This window comes from Haliotis rubra, unplaced genomic scaffold (assembly GCF_003918875.1).
Source record: "Haliotis rubra isolate DU_JTF1 unplaced genomic scaffold, ASM391887v1 Scf215, whole genome shotgun sequence".
Lineage (NCBI taxonomy): Eukaryota > Metazoa > Mollusca > Gastropoda > Lepetellida > Haliotidae > Haliotis > Haliotis rubra.
In genome coordinates, this window is record NW_025766170.1 from 132,524 (window position 1) to 159,640 (window position 27,117).

The window sequence follows — 27,117 nt, forward strand, 5'->3', positions numbered from 1 at the left end:
GGCCCGGACTATCAAATTGTTCGTTATATCTGTCAGTACGTATATTTTGAAGTTTTAAGGTATGACGCGGTCAACGGATCAAATTATTGCCTTTCAACTTTCAGGTCAGACGCCCTATCCTATACACCAGACAGAATGTAGAGTAAGTGAGTTTGGTTTCACGCCGCTTTTAGCAATATTCCAGCAATATCACGTCGAGGGACACCAGAAATGGGCTTCACACATTGTACCTATGTGGGGAATCAAACCTATGTCTGCGGCGTCACGACCAAACGCTTTAACCATTAGGCTACCCCACCACCCACACAGAAGTGAGTGTGACGTTGTGCCTTTTTTGTCAATATTACGGTAATATTCACCAAGTCGTCATACATTGTTATGGAACCCGATCTCCGGTGTGTCGGGCGACCCATTAACCTACCCAGACTACCCAGAAGGAAACACTCGACACGTTGCCAATATAATCCTCTGACTCACGTGTATCTGCAGACAAAACCAGCGATACAGATTTCCATGTGTCACAATACTGACTGCCTACTAAGCCAATTGCAAGAGTTGTGTATTTCAAACGTTTTAAAAGCAACGGCCTATGTAGGGACATGTCTGAGATCTCTTTACAAACGTCGTCTTGGTCATGTGTATTCAGTTACATGAAATGAATGTGGCCTTATGTTCATTGCTCGACTAGACTTGACTATTTGCAGTCCACAACACGTTTGGTCATGACTGAGTGAGTTTAGCTTTTAACAAATTGAATAGTCCAGCAATATCACGGCGGGAGACACCAGAAATTGGCTTCAAACATTGTGACCATGAAGGGAATCGAACCCGGGTCTTTGGCGTGACGAACGCTTTAACCACTAGGCTACCCCGCCGTCCTGTGTGATTATGAACGAAAGTAACAGAAAATGAGCAGCACAAATAATAAAAATCGTAAATCGCACATTCCTAATCCTCCCAGCATGGTATATAAAGAAAAGAGTATACTTTTGGAAACTTTATTCGGCCATTTTTGTTGTGGTTAGGCTGTATGATTTGATTATTAGTTTTCTTCACTGAAAGTCGTTTAATACCCCTCTCCTCTTCCTCGCCATAAAGGCAAAACATTTATATAAACATTTATCCATTTCTTATTACAGGGGTGAGTATTATCACATTGATCATTATTGTATTTTACCGATAATGTTCTCAGTCTTCTAACAATTATACCAAATAAAGTATTTAGATGAGAATAATATTCCCAAGAAAGTCATTTCATGTTTAATACTCCTCGCCCTCTTCCTCGCCTTCTCCCTCAACGGAGTCCACTCCGACCTCTTCGTAGTCCTTCTCCAGAGCAGCCAATCCTCACGGGCCTCGGAGAACTCGCCCTCCTCCATACCCTCACCCACGTACCAGTGGACGAAGGCACGCTTGGCGTACATCAGATCGAACTTGTGGTCAAGACGAGCCCAGGCTTCAGCGATGGCAGTGGTGTTGCTCAACATGCACAAAGCTCTCTGACCTTGGCCAAGTCACCGCCGGGAACAACAGTTGGTGGCTGGTAGTTGATGCCGACCTTGAAACCGGTGGGACACCAGTCCACAAACTGGATGGTTCTCTTTGTCTTGATGGTAGCGATAGAGGCGTTGACGTCTTTAGGGACGACATCACCACGGTACAACATGCAGCAGGCCATGTACTTGCCGTGACGGGGATCACACTTCACCATCTGGTTGGCAGGCTCGAAGGTGGCATTGGTGATTTCAGACACTGACAGTTGCTCGTGGTAGGCCTTCTCTGCAGAGATGACAGGGGCGTAGGTAGCCAGAGGGAAGTGGATACGTGGGTAGGGAACCAAGTTGGTCTGGAACTCTGTCAGATCCACGTTCAGGGCACCGTCAAAACGGAGAGAGGCAGTGATGGAGCTGACGATCTGACCAATCAGACGGTTCAAGTTGGTGTAAGTGGGACGCTCGATGTCGAGGTTACGACGGCAGATGTCATAGATGGCCTCGTTGTCAACCATGAAGGCGCAGTCTGAGTGCTCCAGAGTGGTATGGGTGGTCAGGATGGAGTTGTAAGGCTCGACCACGGCAGTGGGAGATCTGAGGAGCAGGATAGACAGCAAACTCCAGCTTGGACTTCTTTCCGTAGTCAACACTCAGACGCTCCATCAAGAGAGAGGTGAAACCAGAGCCAGTGCCACCACCGAAGCTGTGGAAGATGAGGAAGCCCTGGAGTCCAGTGCATTGGTCAGCCAGTTTCCTGAGTCGGTCAAGGACGAGGTCAACGATCTCCTTTCCGATGGTGTAGTGACCACGGGCATAGTTGTTGGCAGCGTCCTCCTTGCGCAGTGATGAGCTGTTCTGGGTGGAACAGCTGACGGTAGGTACCGGTACGGACCTCATCTGTGGACAAGCAAGCATTAAAGTTAATATTATGGTGATTCTCTACGTGTTTCTATTCTTCCATCTTTGACGTATATTCAGTATTGAATAATTAGGCAATACAAACATTCTCATATTAGATTTTTTTAGAAACAATACAGTCGAAAATGGAAAACTATACTGGCATTTGAATTTAAACCCATAGTATGACGGGGTAGAATTATGCAGACCGTTATGTCCAGTGAAAGTCCTTACCAATAACAGTTGGCTCGAGATCAACGAAGACAGCCCTGGGGACGTGTTTTCCTGCGCCAGTCTCACTGAAGAAGGTGTTGAAGGAATCATCACCACCCCCGATGGTCTTGTCAGAGGGCATCTGACCATCAGGCTGGATACCGTGCTCCAAACAGTACAACTCCCAGCAGGCATTGCCCATCTGGACACCGGCTTGACCAACATGGATGGAGATACATTCCCTCTGAAGACCAATTTATAGTCACACCAATATCATATGAATACAAAACACTTGTAAACGCATATTATAAGATCATATACAGGTAATTTGTATCCTCGTGTTATTTGTGTTCGTACTCCTAAGAAATGCATTTCTTATCCTAATTATTGCATGAACAATTGTAAAACGTTTCACTAAATTATCAAAACACCTTTATCTTAAACACAAGCCATGATCCAACACCAATTTACAATGTGCGTGTGACGCAATCCGCCTCGTTGTGACGAGAGGGAAACTGCCATCCGAAAACATAATATAACCAGGCACTCAAATTATGTACATAGCGGATTAGGTTTAAAGGATTCTTCATTAAAATCTCTCAAGTGTTTATGGATCAACTCACCATGGTGCTTGTTTAGTTGATGATGACGAAGCTCACTTGGACGGTTTGGTGTGGGAGACGATGTGATGAATGTTTGGCAGACATACTGTGTATATACTCTGAGGCCAGGTGCGCGTTGCCAATGATGTGACAACAAACATGGGCACAAACTGGACAATCATGTAACCAAGGGCTCTGCTCAAATACACAAAACAGTACTACAATTGCAATGACTTTTACGCATTTTAAAAAGCGTTTTCAGTGAATCGAAACGTTATTGAAATCTACTCATAGCACCTATAGTATATCTATGCATTGATGACTCAAAGTGAATAGAAAGCGAACATCATTGATGTTATTTCCAAACAGTTATGTGCTCGGTTTGTACCTAGCCGTTCGACCTCGTTTATTGAAATGCTACTTGCAACAACTCAATGCATATCATAGTATGTCTCACCTTCGTTTCTAAGAGGAGCGGTGGGGTAGCCTACATTCCCGAATTATTTCAGGTGAACTTTTGACTGACTAGAATGTTTATGCTACCTGGTATCATCACTATTTCAAAGTGATTCGGGGCGGTGGGGTAGCCTTGTGGTTCAAGCGTTGGCTCGTCACGCCGAAGACCCTGGTTCGATTCCTCACAAGAGTACAATGTGTGAAGCCCATTTCCGGTGTTCCCTGCCGTGATACTCACTCACTCGTTTCTAAGACCTGGGCTATGCTTGTGTTTGTACAATGCACTTTATTGATGACAAATAACGGCCTGCATATGATGTGAACAGTGTGTTTCAAAGCATTGGGAAAGAAGTAATGCATACAGTGAGTGAGTGAGTGAGCGAGTTGGGTTTTACGCTGCTTTTAGCAATTTTCCGAGCCTGGGCCTTTGACGTGACGAGTGAGTGAGTGAAAGTTGCTTTACGCCACATCAGCAATTGTACAGCTATTTTACAGCTATTCGTGACGAGCGAACGCTTTAACCACTGGGCTACCCCACTTCCTTTGTACACAATAACCTTGCTGGAAATGGAGAATAGTACTTTATCAAAGTGTCAGTTGGGATCGAGTAAATCAGCAGGTTTTATGAGTTGGTTCTTTGAATCCATTACCTTCGCATAATGTTACATGTAATAATGAATGTACTGTAGGGAATGCCATATTGCGTGTGAATGGTATCTGTATAGTCATGTGTGTGCCCCTTTACACGTAAAGTGCCAGCTGACCTTTCACAGAAAATAGGAAACATAGAGATTACTTTACAAAGTGATTGTCCCGTCTCAGTCAATAGCCAGACTCGCTCACTGATACTCACTGACTCACTCTCATACCTGCACCCATCAACCCCAAACATCAAAACACCCATCAACCCTCCCCCAAACTCACCCACTCACCACCAACCATGATTTTATAGTTTTGTACGTTAAAACTTTACATCGTATCGGCAATATTGCAGCCATATCGCGATGTGAACAAGTTAGATATTTTTAAATACATTTACATGTCACCAATTACATGTGCGGCTGCATGTCACCATTTACATGTGCGGCTGCTTGTACTAGCCTAGACAGAAGCTGGTTTCATAGTGCTAGCTCACTGAGATACCATGCCGCAGTGAAGCATGAATATTCCACTCAGACACATTATACTGACTCCGAGCCGACCAGTCCTTGTTGTACCCATTAATGCCGAGCGCCAGGCAGGGACCAACAAGTACCATATTTTAACGTCTTTTGGTATGACGCGGTCCGGGATCGAACCCGCGACCTTCACCAAAGATAGACTTCCTTACCGGGGATGATGGGGACTGACAGTGCTTCTGTTTCCTCCTGCATGATTCCCAGTAGGATTTATGCCGTCACTTTGTTTGTTGATGGGATACAATTACGTGTGTCTACCAAGTCAACGAGACTGACCAATCAATCTCAATAGTCGCCTCTTACGACAATCATGAGTTAGGGAAGATCAATTCTAAGCCGGATCTTCACGGGCAATATTTGCAAGTGAATCCGTCGTATGAAAAGGAATTACTATTATTCAACATACTCCCTCATTGACATGAATATGGGTAGTAATAATGTGTCCAATTCTCGTCCAGGACTAATTGTTTATTGTTACAGCTGCCCTATGGCATTCGGGTTAAGCAAAATCTTTGAACATACTCAGTTCATGAACTCGATTTGGAATTCTTACATTACTTTACGTTCAGTCAAATCTATCCATCTTGTATGGAAATGAACGAAAGTGATTGCAAATGTGCAGCATAAGTAAGGGTATCTTTACGCATATATAATCCTTACAGAAAAAGGGGCAGTGGGGTAGCCCAGATAAAGCATTTGCTCGTCATGCCGAAGACCCGGGTTTGATTCTCCACATGGGTACAATGGATGAAGCCCATTTGTGGTGTCCCCCGCTGTGATATTGCTGGAATATTGGTAAAACTACGTAAAACCATACTCATTCACCCTTACAGAATAACAAATGAATTAAAAGAGTACAATGGTGGTAACTTTATTGGTTAATTTTTGGTTCGTTCAGTTTCACTTTAAAGAACATACTTTTAACAATAACACAAAATCAGATTGCTTTAATAGGTTCTGCAATGAAAGTCATTTAATACCCTCGCCCTCTTCCTCGCCTTCTCCCTCAACGGAGTCCACTCCGACCTCTTCGTAGTCCTTCTCCAGAGCAGCCAAGTCCTCACGGGCCTCGGAGAACTCGCCCTCCTCCATACCCTCACCCACGTACCAGTGGACGAAGGCACGCTTGGCGTACATCAGATCGAACTTGTGGTCAAGACGTGCCCAGGCTTCAGCGATGGCAGTGGTGTTGCTCAACATGCACACAGCTCTCTGGACCTTGGCCAAGTCACCACCGGGAACAACAGTGGGTGGCTGGTAGTTGATGCCGACCTTGAAACCGGTGGGACACCAGTCCACAAACTGGATGGTTCTCTTTGTCTTGATGGTAGCGATGGCAGCGTTGACGTCCTTGGGGACGACATCACCACGGTACAACATGCAGCAGGCCATGTACTTGCCGTGACGGGGATCACACTTCACCATCTGGTTGGCAGGCTCGAAGGTGGCATTGGTGATTTCAGACACTGACAGTTGCTCGTGGTAGGCCTTCTCTGCAGAGATGACAGGAGCGTACGTAGCCAGAGGGAAGTGAATACGTGGGTAGGGCACCAAGTTGGTCTGGAACTCTGTCAGATCCACGTTCAGGGCACCGTCAAAGCGGAGAGAGGCAGTGATGGAGCTGACGATCTGACCAATCAGACGGTTCAAGTTGGTGTAAGTGGGACGCTCGATGTCAAGGTTGCGACGGCAGATGTCGTAGATGGCCTCGTTGTCGACCATGAAGGCGCAGTCTGAGTGCTCCAGAGTGGTATGGGTGGTCAGGATGGAGTTGTAAGGCTCGACCACGGCAGTGGAGATCTGAGGAGCAGGATAGACAGCAAACTCCAGCTTGGACTTCTTTCCGTAGTCAACACTCCAGACGCTCCATCAAGAGAGAGGTGAAACCAGAGCCAGTGCCACCACCGAAGCTGTGGAAGATGAGGAAGCCCTGGAGTCCAGTGCATTGGTCAGCCAGTTTCCTGAGTCGGTCAAGGACGAGATCAACGATCTCCTTTCCGATGGTGTAGTGGCCACGGGCGTAGTTGTTGGCAGCGTCCTCCTTGCCAGTGATGAGCTGTTCTGGGTGGAACAGCTGACGGTAGGTACCGGTACGGACCTCATCTGTAAGAATGCAAGGATGATGATTAAAACTTTGTTCGAAACGAAATCATTCATACTCGTGATGTAACGTGTATTTAAACAATCGCCTGCAGAAATGATTTAATTTTTTTTTCTCAGGGAAATAAACAGAGAGGACTATCCGCCGAAACCGATTCAGTTTGACGTCATAGGCAAACTTCCAGTGACCTTAGCCCTGCCCTGCCAAAGCCATCAGCCACTCCCGCAGTTTGCATGAAAACTTCTGTCTTTTAAACAAAATTGGCTGATTTTATTTGAACTAAACGTTAATATTATCTGAAGCCAATATGTAAAGAAGAAAGGTAGCATAAATTCCTTTTCGCAACCTGAACCGTTTATTCGACTGCAATGAACATTAATTTTTCGAAAAGGTTAATCTGATTCGCGTGAAAGAATTAAAGGACCATTTTGAATGTAAATAGTGAATTATGTCCAGTGAAAGTTCTTACCAATAACAGTTGGCTCGAGATCAACGAAGACAGCCCTGGGGACATGTTTTCCTGCGCCAGTCTCACTGAAGAAGGTGTTGAAAGAATCATCACCACCCCCGATGGTCTTGTCAGAGGGCATCTGACCATCAGGCTGGATACCGTGCTCCAAACAGTACAACTCCCAGCAGGCATTGCCCATCTGGACACCGGCTTGACCAACATGGATGGAGATACATTCCCTCTGAAGACAAAAATACATTCATAACCAACCTATCCTGGTTACTGTACACGGTCCAGATATTACGTTACAAATGACCGTCATCAATATGCTCTATTGAGAGTTAAAAAACATAATATGTCCTGAATGTGTTGCGATGTGCCAATATTTTGCTGTGACAATGAAACTTCAACTTACCATGATGCTTTAGTGATCTAATACTGCTGCACTCTCAAAGACGGTTACGAGTCGGGGGAGAGGAGACGAATGGTTGTGACGATAAACACAAGCCTAACATATAGTGCGTCGTTGCCAGTCACGTGACAACAGATACACGCACATCATTGGTTGCCAGTGACGCTAAGCTGATACACATATCACCTACAAAGATTTCAGAACTTCCGAAAGGGTTTATTCATTGGTTGAAAAGGTCATATTCAAAATTCAGGTGAAATATCCATGCATGATAGTTACACAACAATGTGTGCATAGATGAATGTGGGCGCGTTGTTAGCCTTCTGACAACATCGAATTGCAAACACACACCTGTATAGATCATGTCAAAGTGACCCGACACCAATAAATGAAAACCCGTTTAAGAAATTCAAAGGCTTTTTGGTAGGCTTTTATGACCATGTTATGACTCCCCATAGACAGATTTGTTTTGAAGAATGTAATGTATGTATGGTGATTTTCCAGTATGAAACTGTTCTATAGAAACGTAGATTTGCGATAGCTGTGCTTAAATGCACATATTTTGATTGAAACATAGCTGTTGATTCAAGAAAAGGATTGGGCACAAGTTATCCCACTTAGAAAAGCCCTCTCCCAATACATGTAATTACACAATTCATCTCTCAACAATGTTCACAAGTGACTGTCATGGGCCAAGGTATGTACAACAGAAGTTAACTGAGAAAACGTTTTGTTTGACAGCTATAGATTCTGATTTCCAGTAATTGAGAGACCGGCATTGCCACGTAAGATAAGATTAACTCTTATGGGTCATATGAGAAGGAAACATCAACATGAATCTCGGACATTAGAGAAGCCTGTGACTAATTATCTCGAACGTTCCAGCCGAGGTAATAACTCATAAATATTAATAAGGCCATGGCCGAGCTATAGTTCAATGATGATTGATCATGAATTCTTCGGGGATTTCTCTCACATTCGAACATTCTAATACAACTTAAAGTCAGAAAGTCAATTTTATATTGACAAACATTAACAGTTCGCAGTTCAGTTTGTGTTCACATAGATATGAAAACAAACCGTAGAATTGGTCTTCAGCAACCCATGCTTGTGGTCTGGCTCGCTGACTTGGTTGACACATGTCATCGAATCCCAATTGCATAGATCGATGCTCATGCTGTTGATCACTGGATTATTTACAGATGGCGCCATATAGCCGGAGAATTGATGAGCGCGGCGAACAAACGAAACAAACATACTACATATTCTCTACAACAAGTTCATTTTGTTTCAACTTTGAAGTTCCGATTAGTTCCTTATTAAACCACCGATGATAATGTTATTTTTGGCGAATACAAAAGCAGTAATGGTCGTAAGGCTTTGCTTTTTTAATGAAACAGTTTTTGCCTTTTATGAAATATTATCGACTGTATAAGATGTGTGTAACCCTTGCATATTAGTTACTTTTCAGCAAAAATTGCTGCAGTGTGATAAATGTGATAGTGTGTCATTGAGGAGGAGAATAATTACGTTTTATATTAAAGAAAATCTGTAACTAAAGATTACCCAAGCTAACCCCATTATTCCATTAGGTCTCTCAAGGGTATGATCGATCCTTTTTGTATAATGGTTTAGGATAAAAGTGTTTGATCACCACTCCCTTCATTTCACTGCTTCACCAACTACAAGAGCAGTACATACACATCAGGTCAAGCAGCTGACCATGCGTCAGTCAATATGAACGGTAAATATGACACTACGAATTTGTTTACATGCAGCTTCTGGACATTGTGTTACAGTAAATTGACACGAGGCCTCTGTTTCCATACAGCATCAAAGGCTACTGTACCTGATTCCACACATTAGTACAGATCAAATATCTGAATATTTTTACCAGGCTGTAAAACAATGTAGACAGACAGAGAGAGATACATTGATTTGATACATCGCTACTACGTGAATGGACGTATGACATAATTATAAATGCATATAACTACCATACATGACATGTGTGTACAGCGCTAACAGTGCTACAGAACTAATGGTCTGAATAGGTAACAGTAATAGTATAAAGCAGAACTACATTTAGAAAAGAAGAAGACAAGCTCGGATAGTGGATTTTGAGAGTATACATTGTAAGTTAAAGCATAAAGGTGAAATAGAAAGCATTGTCCAAGAATAAATAACAGTAACAATATAGGACACAACTGTTCCTCAAACTGAAAAAAATGTTAATATTTAAAACTATGATAATGGCTGTGACAAAAGATTGGCAAGATACAATCACGCATCCAGCAAGTAAAGCATGAATTAATAGGGTAAGATTTAAGTTTCCTTCCTTAAGTGGCATTTAGAAGCTGGTATGGATATACAACCTCTTAATTGTTTTCAGAAATATATTAGTCGTTGTGAAAAGCCGTGAAGCTGAGATACATGAATGAGATTTATAATGGTTATTGTAGCATGTCAACCTATTTTGTCGATAAGAAACTGAAAAACGGTAAGTGGTCTAGTAATTGGTCAACACCTCTTCATTGTGTAACAATGTGTTCAAGGGCATTTCATCAGGACAAATGTTAATGCTACAGGGAGGTAATCATTTAACGATTATTCTTTTGGGGAATTTTATTAAATATACAATATCTATATAAAATATTTCTTAATGTTATTTGGGTTGTTTTGTTAACGCTGCAAGCTCAACCTCATATTCAACATGTGTTCCGTTTTGACGTCACGCACCCGTAGAAGGTTGTGACAGACACACACACACACACACACACACACACACACACACACACACACACACATCCATACTCTAAAGATCATGTTGCATGCTTTGACGATAGATAATGCACATCGACATGCACTCTTGAACAATCTTGTTCCCACACTTTTAATTTTCATGATGGGGGTTTCTGCTCGTTTGCAACTGAGTAGTAAGTAGTGGTGCGAGTCAGCATTATTCCATAGTAAAGAGTTACAGATGTTTTACAACTCACATTCACATATCTGATGGACACAGCAAAGTTACTTATCAGAATGAATTAAACTCTTTAACTTTGGTGACGGAAAAGTTTCACTATCACAACAAAGCAGAACCCGCTCCACATGTCTTTGACTAAAGTAGGTTGAAATGACATGATGGATGAGTTTTAGTAAATATATCCTTTGTTATATTTCCTATGAAACATACAGTCCTTATATATTTAGGTTATCACGCTCGTGTGTTTTGGGATGGTTAATATCCTGCATTAGGAATAATCATTGTATTTAGCGAGCCTTGGCGAGCTAAATACATATTGTTTATTCCTAATGCAGGATATTAACCATCCCAAAACACACGAGCGTGATAACCTATTTATCATACAATGTCGTTTTTGCTTTATAATTTAAGAAAATGCGATTTCAAATGCCACAAATCATGAAACTAATCTTCGTGGACTGTCTATGACGTCACAAATATGAGCGGAGTAATACGTTACGTCACAAGCCCGGTGACATAATTTTGTCCTGATCACTCAGCGGTCATCTAGTTCCCAGTAAGCGTTTATGCTAAAGCACGTATTCTTGTCAATACATCTTAGCTTACGTTTGAAAAATAACAACAAACTCACGTGGAACTTCAGAAACATTCAATTAACCTTTTGAACAACCAAATACGCTTTAATGTTAGCGTGACATTGTGCACCGTTCTCTCGATAACACTGACAGTCGGTCGGGGAACTGATGTTAGTATCTTCGTGAGCCTATGAATTTCTGTGTTCGCTTTGTAATCTATTCCATCTATCAAAACCAGTCATGAATTTTCTGGGATCAAAGCACTGACAGTACCGTAACCACGGCCGTTAATCCGGACACGACCACCGACCCTTGACGCCATGTTTGTTTACACTGTGAAAGTAGTCCCTGGAATTTGCATATGACCTCTCTAATTTGCATCGATATCCGTATATGACCCCAACGGATACCGAAAATATCCGTTGGCTTTATCCTGCCGAGAACACTATCCATTGTATGATAAATGGTATTCCGTAACAAACCCCATGTCTAGATATTTAATGTTATAATATTTAATGCAAGTCTGGACTTGAGTGACAACGTACTGGAAACAGGACACAGGAGGGCATCTGTACAAATGTCCAAAAGCTCTTATCATATTCAAGATCAAAATATTTATTGTATTCTAAGCCTCCAGTCCAAATACAAGTAAAACAGCAATTATAAATGACACATACAAATCGTACATACAAGTATTGCATGGAACCTACTTTATATAACATTATATATATAGCTATGGATGTAAATAATGTCCTCATGTTAACATTGTTTTACGACGACGAAGAGCACAATGAACAAATAGAGCTAGACTAACAATTAATTATCATCCTTTACGATAACCAGAAATTTAAATATTACAAGTTTTGAAAATGTAGGTATTTGGGGGAATACATTTTTGTTTCTTTGTAATAGGTGAAATTTATCCTCCAAAATACAGGACAGAAAAGACATACTCTTATGTGTCTAGGCATGGCATGCTCTCGTCATTTGTCTTCCATGATATCTGTGGTCTGAATTGGGAAAATATTATAAGCAGATATTTCCAAGCTGAAACATTTAAATACAGTTTTGGTTCTATTAGATATCCAAAAGATCTGCAAATTTCATATTGAAATATATGTTCAAGAGTTGTGTCCATTCCTGGTGGAACTTGTCTTTTACTAAATAATCAAACCTATTATCGATACCTTGGTACAACTATACCTAACTAAATCCATGAGAAAATAGAATAAAACGAATATTGGATGCCAGGTTGTATACCCAAACTCATTTTATAAGCATTCATATGAATGCGATCTTCATGCATTTCTAAAATTTCAAACCAATATTTAAGTCAACGAATATATGAAGAAATATCAATTGGATTCCTCACTCGCCATAAACCATATACGCCATGTTTCCTTTAGAAAGAGAGCAACGTGGGATCTGATAAACAACCTTGCTTCCACCCAACAGGATAACCAATCAGATAGCTAATTTTTCTGTTTAAATTCAACATCTTACCATCTGACATAGCATTTTTCAACCAAAGCAATAATTTATGACGACCAACGGTGATTTCTTTTTAAATCCATAAAAACTGCGTATAATTGTTTCTGATTTATAGCACCTAGCTTGCATTTACATGTTACTCATGTTTGCCTAACGTGCAAGTGTCTTATTCGCATAAACACATGAAAACTTAACGTCATTAGTTTGTGGATGTTTTCTGACCAATCTTGCAATAGCCCTCAAAGGTATCGCAGCATTCTGCATACCATTAACGTGCCATCTTTGAGCAGTGGTCAGATGTTGAACTTGCTTAGTCACAAAGAAACCAATTGCATAAGTAGAGTGTACTGAAACTTGATAAAGACGGATACACGAGTTCGCCTTTGATTGAGCACGTGCACATCAGATTATTAAATCAGATTATTCAAAATAATCACACAAACAAATATAATTATGATATGAATATACCTGTCAAATACTGAGGTATAAATCATAGGTGTTGCGGTGTTTTGTAAAAATTTATAAATGAAAAAATATCACTTAGTATGATATTTAGGCACTGTGCTCTATAATTTTCTGGATTATTTTCATGTATAGGTACAATGATTGATATTGACAAAATGTTAGGAAAATATATTTGCGAGAAACCTCTGAAAGCCAGTTCGATTGTCATGACCAAATTTAGAAATGTCATCATACATATCCACCATAATATTCAGCCATGAAGCATTGATTGCCGTAAACACCATTTCAGCACGAGTTGTATTAAAACACGTCACAAATTTGAGTGAATAGATTACAACACAGATTACGACACACAAGATACAAAATGCTCAATATATATCTACTAAATGACGTTTAGAACAAACTCTGGCCAGACACATTTCAGTATTATCTCCTTTCTAATATTTAACACTCTTAAATACGACAGATTATATTTCTGATTGTCATTAAACATTGTCATATCAACCATTACAAAGCGTTTTTTAAAACGAAAATGAGTAAATTGCATCACGAAAACAGTTAACATCTATGTTTAGTTGTCATTGAACGGAAGTGAACGAAGATTAAACACATTACAAATGATTCATTCTGCCCAATTCTAATAATGAGTAAAATCATACAATAATCATTACACATAAAATACAAGTATGCACAGGATCCACCACAAAAGGAAAGCAACAAAGCATATTTTGTCAAGAGTATAAGTACTATAAGCATGAGATCTCCTTCCTTTCGGTGTGACATAGGCTTGGTCTGTACTTGGAGTTATGGTAGTTCCAGCACGATCACATCGTCCGCAACAGCTGGGGTGTTGCAGGTTCATGATGATCAGTGTTGCTATAATTGAAAGACAGCTCTGACTGAGAACCAGGATCAGATACACAGCCATTTTTGACAAAGATCCCGACTTTGGCATCACATCGATGATGAAGACCAGAAACACAGAATAAGACAGGCATATGGAGATTAGGTACGACATCCTTTCTCCTGAGTCGATGGGCATTAGGAAGGAGCAGAGGTTCAGGAGAGACAGAAGCCACATTGGAAACAAAATAGTGGTCACGTAGAACGTTGACTGACGCTTCATATGAATTGTGAAGTATGACACACCTAAGCGGTCTGATGTTGTTGACACATTCATAAATTGCCAGAGGTATCTGTCACATCAGTGGTCAGATTTAATGATGCACTCGGTAGTATTCGACACAAAGCGGGAGGTATCATGTTCAGATTACAACACTGACTGTCAAATGGAAATGAGGTGCTGTCAGCCTTGCAAATTGTTTGAAACGTGCTTATAACGTTTTGGTGAACAGTTCCGTTTTGCACCAACAAAGCTTCTTCGCTTTCAAGAAAAATCTTTGAATTCACACTATTGAGGATAGTAGGTCTTGGGTACCAGATATCCCTTGGAGAGAGGAGAATCACACCGAGCTTGTCATAGTTGTCGATATTCCATGTCAAATCAGGATCTGTCCACTTCGATACAAACACGGCAGAAAATGTAAACACAGAATCAGCAAAATCAAGTCCGAGAACTGCGAGCGGCCTACACAAGACAGAGATATTAAGGGGTTCCAGATTTTCAGTGGAGGGCATTATCTCTGCTGAATAGTTGGTGAGCAGCTTGCTTCTCAGTTGTTGGTGAGTTTGACGATGGATAGCTTGGGTTGATCGAAAGTAGCTCATCAAAACTATTACTGTTAAGACTTGCATGGGCGTTTTCATGGTTCTCACCTTTCAACACTTGACTACTTGGGCCGGAGACTGCACTTGAAATGATGACCTGATACCAAGTTCCACAGATCTGTCTACATTCCCTCAGTAACCGCTACACATCATGTTTAATTATACCGGTGTTTCACCAGTTAACATTGTTTGATTAACACTCCACTGACGATAATGGCCTCACATAGTACATAACAGATCAGTACACACATCAGACCAAATCCCCTGAATAAGTCCATTAACCTGACTATGCATACAAGATGGGTCTTTTTCTATAAGGTGCACCAATCGCTTTTCTATGTAATGCAATACTCTGTATTCCATTATGTTACAATACATTCCTTTTGGTACCCAAAAGGTGAAGGAAACAGAACAGTCAAACGTTGCATTGAAAAATCATCTGATCATCATGGAATAGACAATGTGTACTCATATTTACATTTTATATACCATTTCTTACAAGTATATGTGTAGGATCGAGAACAAGATAAACGTACAGGATGTTAAGCGAGGGATGTTATCTGTGAAGCAGCACTGTAGAACAGTATTGAAAGACTTTCCATCTTATCCTTAATAAAATATTGATTAGGAGACATAAATTATATCATGTAATTCTCAAATGTATACTTGAAATTATTTTTTTTAAATATTATTACATTCAGTTTGTATAATATTTAGTTATAGAATTCAACTGCCGGTATATGTTTTGTATTACGTTTGAGTCTTGTTGAATTAAAATATCAGTTCCAGTACATTTCATCTATTATTCCAAAGGTAAAATACTAATAGATCGCACATAATATTTTTGCTGGTCAATATCAATGGGTACTAATTATCATGAATATTTTGTTGGAATTATTAAATGTATATATTCCTCGCATGCTCTGACAAGCTGTTTTGTTGTTGTAAGTTGTGTGGTCCATAACAATTTGAAGTCAGAATAGATCTTTAGATATTGAAAAGAAATACAACTCGCATTATATTTTGTTTTTACGTATAAGATGTTTCTACGACTGGTACATGTTTCCACGCGCTTGATAAAGACCCCAAAGTCACCGATACTGCAAATCTGTCGAATATACAACGAAGTTAGGATTTCCTCATTTGATGAACACTCAGAAAATGTATCCGTGATGACGAATGCAGTGTGTTAAAAAGGGCATTTTGGAAAACCAATAATAATAAGGAGATTCTATTCTAAACAAATCTTTAGTTAACACCAATTACAAGTGCACTGCATACACGTGGAATCATGTAGCATCACCAGGAGCTTCATTGCTGACCACTGTCCTTCTGACACTACATGTCAATAATCATGTAAAATCGGAAGATATGTTTCCAGATTGTGACATTACGAATTTGTTTACGTGTAGCTTCTGGACATCGTGTTCCAGACAATGACACGAGACCCTTGTTTCCATGCAGCATCTGTGATCCTGTACAAGACAGTGACACCACTTATCAGTGACGATCGAGTATCTCAATACCTTTAGCAGATTGTCATACCATGTACTGTGACACCAAGCAGTAAACATCCATCAGAGCGTGAATCAGACTGTCACACCACACCACAGTAAACATGCATAATCTGAACACTTCGATCAGACAATACGCATACTTAGACATGAAGCATCACAATATCATGTACAAGACAGATTATGCACATAGCAATGAACATGTGTAATCTTTCGATCATATTCTTGGCTGACATCAAAATCCGGTAACTGAAGATCTATACTATGACACCAAGTATCTGTTTACATTCAACATCTGGAGATCCTGTTCTAGGTTGATGACACGTGCCTACATATGTGTACCTTAACAATATATATGCCTTAACAATCGTGTTCCCTTGATTAAGTTTCAAGATAAGATTTCCGCTCGTTAATTAGTTGGAAAATGTTCATTTTTCAACGAAGGACAACAAGTTTCACATGTCCTTGATTCAAACACTAAACACTGTAATCAGTGTTGCGAAGTCTGTCTAATTAAAATCACACTCGCGCATTCTGTGAGAACGTACATTTAGGACGATTATTAGAAACAAAGGCCATACACTAATATAAACAACTATTTAAATGACAACCATTGTACTTAAAAGTGGAAATATTATTTCCCACTATCATATGGAACCCTTTTCACTTTAAAGCAAATACCCTTTTACGAGTGCGATTATATTATAAACATGTATATATGATTCACCATCAAATAGTGACGATAACAGGTGCTGGTCACTGAAACCATGAAAGCTAACTGACTGCAGTAAACACGATCAACCACCTTTCAGCTTGAGGGTATTAAAAAACGCCCAAACTGAATCACAAGAATACAAAACAAATACTACAAAATGCTACATATACTTACATTTTAAAACACACCTACACAATCACTTTAATACACAATCTGATAAGATGTTTTAGAATTATTTCTAATATTTAATACTTACAAATACCACAGATTAGATCAAATATCGTCATGTGGAATATTACATTTGTGTTACAAGGATATGCGAAATCACAAAAAACACAATCACTCGCCATACGAAAATGTTAACAAAAAGGTTAGATAGCAACTAAACACTAGTAAACGAAGATTGAAGACATTTTATTATTATTTCATTTTTTAAACTTTCTATAAGATGTAATCATCCTGTAGTCATTATACAACAAGCATGGGTTGCTAAAGATCAATTCTAACACGAATCTTCACGAGTCAGATTATGTATTATATTATTAAACATGAATAATTTGAGTGTGGATTAAACTAATATACCATATCATAGTACACACGAAGCCTCACTGTAGCCTCACTGTAGCATGTACCAGACAGATATAACTGCAACATCTGGGGATCATATTCTCGACTGACATCAAAATCCAGTAGCTGGAGATCAAGACTATGACATTTGGCATCTGTTTATATATAAATCTAAAGATTCTGATCCAGTTTGACGGCACGCACCTGCACCAGGCATTGACTTCAATAGATATCGATTATCTGCTGACCAGATACATGCTTTGACAAAAGATGATGCATATCCACATATCAACACACTTGCCTAAACGACTGATTTCCACCTGTTTAAAAAGGATTACTAGTTTGTCGGAAAATATTCCTGTGATAATGAAGGAGTGAGTGAGTTTCACATGTTCTTGATTTAAACACATGTAAGACATATTTTCTGTAAATATGAACACAACATCAGCGCTATTTTGTACAGGACATCAGAGGATGCAATCACAACAATGAAAACATATTCCGGACGTCATCATTTTTAATGTATTTTGGCAATGTAATCATAAACAGAATCGTGTTCTGTGTTTGTCTTGTAAACACCACACTCAAGAATTACGTATGAACGTAGATTTTTGACGATTCTTAGAAACAAAGACTATCTACTAATTCAAACAAACATTTACGTGGCAATCATTGTACATGAAAGTGATAAGATAATTTCTAATTGTCATGTGAAACATTTGTTACTTTTAAATCCATTCTACGAAGGCGATTGTATCATGAGCATGTAGACATGATTTACCATCAAATAGTGATTATAATAGGTGTTTGGTCACTGATACCAAGAAACTCAGCCATGAAAGCTCAACTGGTTCCTGTAGACAGAATCAAACACATTGAGCTCGAGCCACATTAAAACACGTCCCAAAATTGATTACAAAACAGATATCACAAAATGCTACATCCACACACTTAATTTAAAACACAATTTCATAAATATTTTAGAATGATGTCTAATCAATAACACTTTCAAGTAAGACAGATTAGGGGCGGTGGGGTAGCCTAGTGGTTAAAGCGTTGGCTCGTCACGCCGAAGACCCGGGTTCGATTCTCCACATGGGCACAATGTGTGAAGTGATATTGCTGGAATATTGCTAAAAGCGGCGTAAAACTAAACTCAGACAGTCAGTAAGACAGATTAGATCTCTGAGTTTCGATCAAATATCGTCATGGTGACAATCACAACATTTGTATTACAAGAATATGCGAAATGTACATTACAAGGACCACATATCACTCATTATATGACAAGGTTAACACGTTAAATAGCAACTAAACAGGAGTAAACGAAGACTAAAGACATTACATTATCATTTAGGTTTTGACACTGCAACTTCCTATATGCGCAAATCATACTGTAATCATTATACATAAAATACAAGTATGCTCAGGCCCCACCATAAAAGGAAAATGACAAAGCAGACTTTGTCAAGAGTATAACTACCAAACACACGATATTTTGGTGACCCATTGGCTTGGTCCATGGTTGCATTTGTGACACTCCCTACACGAAAACATTGTCCGTCCCAGTTGTGGTGTTGTAGGTTCATTATGATCAGTGTTGTTATGATGGCAAGGCTGCTCTGACTGAGAACCAGAATCAGGTACACGGCCATTCTAGACAGGGATCCTGACTTGGGCATCACATCGATTATGAAGACCAGAAACACAGAATAAGACATACATATGGAGATGAGATAGGACATCCTTTCTCCTGAGTCGATTGGCAGTAGGAATGAACAGGCGTTCAGGAGAGACAACAGACACATGGGAAACAAAATAGTGGTCACGTAGAACGTTGACTGACGTCTCATATGAATTGTAAAATATATCACGCCGAGGTCGTTGGATGTTATTGACACATTCATAAACTGCCACTCCGACGAGCTGTCTGTCACTTCAGTGGTCAGGTTTAATGACACAGATGGTAGTATTCGACACAAAGCAGGAGGTACCACATTCACATTACAACCCTGACTGTCGAATGGAAATGAGGTGCTGTCAGCCTTGCAAATTGTTTGAAACGTGCTTATAACATTTTGCAAAACAGTACCATTATTAAATACTCCCAAAGCATCTTCACTTTCAAGCAAAGTCTTTGAATTCACGCTGTTAAGTACTGTAGGTCTTGGGTACCAGATATCCTTTGGGGAGAGAAGAACCACATAAAGCTTGTCATAGTTGTCGACATTCCATGTCAAATCAGGATCTGTCCATTCTAATGTAAACAATGCAGAAAACGTGAACACAGAGTCAGCAAAGTTAAGTCCGAGAATTGCAAATGGCCTAAACACGAGAGAGATGTTCAGTATTTCCAGTTTTTCAGTGGAGGGCATGATCTCTGCTGAATAGTTGGCGAGCAGTTTGCTTCTCAGTTGTTGGTGAGTTTGACGATGGATAGCTTGGGTTGATTGAAAATAGCTCATGAAAACGAATAATGTTAGGACGTGCATAAACATTTTCATAGTTTTCACCTGCTACCATTCCACAACTAGGGCCGGAGACTGTTCACCGGACAACAGATCCCAAGTTCCACTGATCAGTTTACATATCCTCAGAAACAGCAACACATCACGTTTCATTATTACTGTGTTTCGCCAGTTACCATTGTTTGATGAACACTCTACTGACGCTCATGCCCTCAACTAGTGCTTCCAGTGAAGGACACAGTACACACATCACACGGGGTCTTCCTACTTGTCCAGCATCATTTGTTTAATAGAAGAGAAAACTCTTTGCACATGACAAATAGAAGCTTGAGTACCATGATGCTGCTTCCTGTCTTGTCGGGCTATGAAATGTATTGATAAGTGTATCTAATTTTGTAATTTTATATAAATATGTAATTTTGTGCAACATATGCCATTTCTGAAATATGTCATCAAGATCCAAGGTCCAAGATGCCTGGCATGTAGCAATGAACCAGTGCCCTGACGTACGCCACACCAATGTCATGAATGACTACATCGTTGCGACATCAGTGGACGAAGATGCCAGGTTGAGGACGATTGTGACTGATAACTAGGAATGATTGACATTGCTGTGAGGACGATTGTGACTGATAACTAGGAATGATTGACATTGCTGTGAGGACGATTGTGACTGATAAACTAGGAATGATTGACATTGTTGTGAGGAAGATTGTGACTGATAAACTAGGAATGATTGACATTGCTGTGAGGACGATTGTGACTGATGAACTAGGAATGATTGACATTGTTGTGAGGAAGATTGTGACTGATAACTAGGAATGATTGACGTTGCTGTGATGACGATTGTGACTGATAACTAGGAATGATTGACATTGCTGTGAGGACGATTGTGACTGATAAACTAGGAATGATTGACATTGCTGTGAGGCCGATTGTGACTGATAAACTAGGAATGATTGTAGAGGACAACACTGAATGATTGACATTGCTGTGAGGACGATTGTGACTGATAAACTAGGAATGATTGACATTGTCGCGAGGAAGAGTGTGACTGATCAACTAGGAATGATTGACATTGCTGTGAGGACGATTGTGACAGGTGAATTAAGAATGATTGACATTGTTGTGAGGAAGATTGTGACTGGTGAACGAAGAATGAGTGATACTGAGTGTGATAAAGTGTATAAATAAATTTTCATTTGTAACAACTTTTAGATAGTATTGATTAAATAAATATTGATGAAATATAGGATCACTTGCTACATTGTCAAAACTCGTTACATGGGTGATACCATTGTCCTTAATCATGGACACAGGCTACTAATCACAGATGCAACCAACCATAACAAGTGTTGTTTTAACGGGTCTGCGTTTTGGGAGGATACCCACTGCTCCCTCTGAAAACGTCTATTAACCTGACGCTGCAGACATGGGTGGTTTTCTTCTACACGGTGCGCCGCTTATAAAATGTGAAACAAACATAACTGTCAAACGTTGCATTGAAACTGTATTCCACCATAATTAAATAGCCAATGAGTAGTGAACTTACTTTTACAATTGATTTGATCTTTCTCAGTACCTGTATCTATATAGGATCTTGAACAAGACAAACGAACCAGGATTACAGAGATGGTTAGGTCCACACTGTACATCCCGTAATTAAGTTTGAAACAATCACTGCAGAGCAACATTGGAAGTCATGGGACTTCCACTTATATCCTCACTTTACCATTGATTCGGAGAGCATTAAATATACCTTGTAATTCTCAACTAAATATCGAAAAATAAATAAATAAATAAACGTGAGATCTAGAGGGGACCAGGAAACCCTCCTTCAACTCTCCAAAGCACCATTATTTTCAGCTTTGTTAAATATAGTACAATAAATGTCAATTCAAGTACATTTCATGTATTGTTCAAAACGTAAAATGTAATCTTATAATACGAGTAGATCAGTATCAATAGATAGTAATTATCATGTCTATTGTGACATATTATGATATGAATTGTTGACTGATTATATATCATGACATGCTCTGACAAGCTGTTTTGCTATTGTGTATAGTTTCCACATTCACAAGAAATCTCTGCTAAAAGCAGAGCCGAATGTAGAATTTAGCAGTATCCGGAGTCTGGACAAGATAATCCAGTGGTTGTCACCATGCGATACGATTACAGAGTATGTGTAGTATGAATCACTTTGAGTGAGTGAGTGGGTTTAGTTTTAGGCTGCCCCATCGCCCTGAATCACTTTGAAATAGTGATGATACCAGGTTGCATAAACATTATGCAAAGTCTAGGCAAAGAAAAGGTACGATGGGTATGATGGCATCATACCCTAAAGATGCCACCATGTCCGCATGGATTGCTATTGGTATCAGAGTTCTCGCTTTTAGTTGGATTTACTTTTGTCGAATACCATTTTTTCCATTATCCTCAACAAAGTTCATTTGCAACAAAGGAGTTGTCTTTCCACAAAAATTGTTACTCTGGTGTACTTTATTTTGTCTTGTATGCACATCAACATACATTATTCTAATTTGTCATACTGAAGGAAGATATCTTAAAGATTCTCGATTATTTAATGTGCCATTACCTCTACGACAGGAACACAAAGTCTATAAAGTCGGAAATAGGCCACCAGCTAATCGCTCTCAATCGATTTAGTTACAATGCAAATTAACAATAAAGAAGCAATGTGTGCTATTTTTACCAGTTTACAAAAATCATTATATAATTCGAGAGAAGGGACCAACCTCTGTGAATCACATGAGGCGATGTTGACCAATGATAACAAACATTGCAGCTAAAAGAAAACCTGATAAATATTTCTGAGCTCTTGTGTGATTATTGTAGATTTGATCACGAATTTAAGTTTAATTTGCCTCATATACTGAAAGGCAAAATAAACGTCGTATTATTGGAAATGTCATTTCCAATATTACGCCGTTTCTTTTGCCTTTCAGTATATTTCAATAGTCCAGTACTTGAAGTCAGAATAAATATTTTAAATGGACAAAAAGGAACTCGCATTGTACTTTGTTTTATTGTCTACACCTAGTGCCCTTAATTTCAAATGTGAGAATAGTTGGCAATTCGTTCCCTTATCGGATCACCGATAATCCAAATACACCAGTAACGAAGGCCAAAGACAAAAATAGTTTAGTTAGGATTCCTCGTTTGTTTATCACTAAATACCAATATCGCAATATTACATTAAACTTTATCAGCAGTCTACTATTTTCCCTTGTCGAGCCACTTATAATGCGAATGTAAGAAGAACACCAAATAAAAAATATTTTCCTAATGATTTCCTGCACACATTTACCAGTAAAAGCGACTGTATTGTGTGAACTGAGACAGTTTGAAATAGAGAATAATAATAATAAGGGGTTTTTTTATAAACAAATCTTTAGCTGAAGATTATTCTAGTTAACCCGATTACTCCATTAAACCGTTAAAATCGATCCTTTCAGTTTGGGAGGTCTGTTTATCAAAAACTGTTTGATCATCAATTTCACTGCTTCATCAACTACACGTGCAGCACATTAACATCGAATCATTCGTTTTTTCCATTGCTGATCACCGTTCCTATGACACCCCACGTCAGACATCATGTAATAGTCACGATATGGCTGAAATATTGCCGATGTGACTTTAAATCTTAACTCACTCACTCCTGTAACATCAGAAGGTATTAAAGACTACGACATTACTAATTTGTTTACATGAAACAAACATCCAGCCTCACTTTAGCATGTACAGAATGCACCAATAAAAATGCAACATCAAGAGATCATATTCTAGGCTGACATCAAAATCCAGTAGCTGAAGATCAAGACTATGACACCCGGCATCTGTTTACATTCAACATCTGGAGATCCTGTTCTAGTTTGACGACACGCACCTGTATCAGGCTTTGACATCAATACATATCCATTATCTGTTGACCAGTTACAGGCTTTGACAAACAATAATGCATATTATCAATATACTTGTCCACGTTCAATGTTTTAAGTGAAGTTTCAGCTCGTAAACTTGCAAAGGAGAAGTCGTTATTTGAAAGAAGTAGTTTCTTACAACAAATGAAAAAACGTTGCACATGTCCTCCATTAATACCATGAACAACGTTGTAAGGATTTCCTTCGTTATCTTGAACAGTTCCGGTCATGTGCTCTCGCCTAAATAAGACTCATGGCAGGGTATTAAGTGTAGTATATAAGACAATTTTTCCCAAAATATAGACACGGCATGTGTGACAGGACATCAAATTACATTTACAAAAAATAGTTTATGTTACAAAATGTTACACATACTTATATTTTAAAAACACAATCCACATAAACACTTAAAAACAAGATAATTTACAACACTCTGTGTAATCTATAACACTTTCAAATATGACAGATTAGATCTCTGATGTTCCATTAACCCATTCAACACCGTAGGCCGGAAAACCGGCCAAACGTCACGAGTCCCAAGACACCGTAGGCCAGTAAACCGGCCAGGCAGTAGTTGCATCAAAATGATATATATTTTTAGGACCCCAACTAACGTATGATTCTGTTACCAAATCTATCACTTTTCACAATGTCTGAAAACACTTATTTAATTTCAAATGACCATTTATTATCGACAGGATTAGAATTATAAACTATTTTTCGCAACGTTATTGAAAAAAAACAATTCTCGGACACAGGCTTCGGCAACGGGTCCACAGCAAAGTAACCATGTTTCGAGAAAATAATTAATCAAAAAAAATAAGCTGATGAATAAAATCAACAACAGTACTCATAAAAGTTGTCAAACGTACATTATAACTTACTATTTCCATCTTTTTGAGCGAACGTGTAATGTAATTCAAGTGACACCTCGGGTTTCGTCGCCTCGAACTTTACGCCCGGGCACGATGTTTAATGCTAAAATATATGCATGAAGTATTTTTGTCACAGGTCATAACCTAGCAGGATACGTCCACTAAGTTCCATAATATACGTATATGTGGTTATTTTTTGCGTAACACGTTCAGAATAGCGTGATTTAACCCAAAACCTTCGTCTGAAGTTTTCGTTTACAAGGACGGTATCCATTGCTGTAACATAGTTGGCTGCCTTAGGTCACGTGTACGATTTTGACCAATGGCGATCCTTATAGCTGACTGTGGCAAAAAGCGTCATTAGAAACCAATCTTGATCCAATAAAATCGCTTCTTACAACTGTGAAAATACTCTTGGCAAGGATACAGTGATATTGTTGATTTTCAGAGCTTTCGAACGATACCCGCCCTCAAACGAATCGCACCACATGTTATTTATACGAAGCTTCGAAAACCGAGGTATTTCCCGCTGTTGTATCCCGTCACCGAGCGGAAAAACATCGGGAAATAGACGGCCATTTATATTATTTGAGAAATCTTTTTTTAAATAATTTTCCAATTGCGTAAAATGAAAATATAGAAGAAAACGGCAAGGGGATATTATGACATGTTTGTGGTTTATCTGGACATTATAAATGTTTAAGCTTGCATTTTCATTAAAAATTCATTCATTAAAAAATTATTTAAGTTGTAGTTAGATTATTTGAATAATATGATGAAAAATAACTTTCATATTTATAAACAGTAGGATTACACCTTTCAAATGGTGTATGTCATGTAGTGGCAATAATGTTTTATAAGCTGATATTTTCCTTGATAAACATAGGCTCCATCTATGACCTCAGTGTCTCTGGGAACTCGGTGTCATGGCAGTAAAAGCCTCTGGTTGACTGGCGTTGAAAGAGTTAAACATCGTTATGTCAACTCTTACAACATCATTTGCATTACAAGAAAACGGTGCATAAACTATACCTCACTCGCTATATAAAAAGTGCGGATAAAATAGCAACTGAACAGGAGTAATAGAAGATTAAAGACATTACATGGACATTATTATGTCGTGCTAGCGGCACTGCATTGCGCAAATCATACTGTAATCATTATACATAAAATGCAAGAATGTTCAGGCCCCACCATAGAAGAAAACGACAAAGCATACTTTGTCAACAGTATAGGTACTACAAACACGATCTCTTGGTGACACATTGGCTTGGTCCGTGGTTGCATTTGTGACACTTCCTCCACGAAAACATCGTCCGCCACAGTTGTGGTGTTGTAGGTTCATAATGATCTGTGTTGTTATGATGGCGAGACTGCTCTGACTGAGAACCAGGATCAGATACACGGCCATTCTTGACAAGGATGCAGACTTGGGCATCACATCGATTATGAAGACCAGAAACACAGAATAAGCCATGCATATGAAGATGAGATACGACATCCTTTCTCCTGAGTCAATTGGCAGTAGGAAGGAGCAGACGTTCAGGAGAGACAACAGACACACGGGAAGCAAAATAGTTGAACGTTGACTGACGTCTCATATGAATTGTAAAATATGTCACGCCAAAGTCGTGGGTTGTTGTAGACACATTTATAAATTGCCACTCCGAAGAGGTGTCTGTTACATCAGTGGTCAGATTTAATGATGCACTTGGTAGTATTCGACACAAAGAGGGAGGTATCATGTTTAGATTACAACTCTGACTGTCAAATGGAATTGAGGTGCTGTCAGCCTTGCGAATGGTTTGAAACGTGCTTATACCATATTGGCAAACAGAACCGTTATTAAATACTCCCAAAGCATCTTCACTTTCATGCAGAGTCTTTGTTAGTTATAGTACATTTTGGGTACCAGATATCCTTTGGAGAGAGAAGAATCAAGTCAAGCTTAAGTCATATTTGTCGACATTCCAAATGTGAACACAGAGT

General features: G+C 39.3%; 2 pseudogenes; both read right to left on the reverse strand.

Annotated features, from left to right (window-relative positions):
• Positions 1 to 984: 984 nt before the first annotated feature.
• Positions 985 to 3,277, reverse strand: LOC124276887 (annotated as a pseudogene).
• Positions 3,278 to 5,694: 2,417 nt separating this feature from the next.
• On the reverse strand, positions 5,695 to 7,859 carry LOC124276888 (annotated as a pseudogene).
• Positions 7,860 to 27,117: the final 19,258 nt, after the last annotated feature.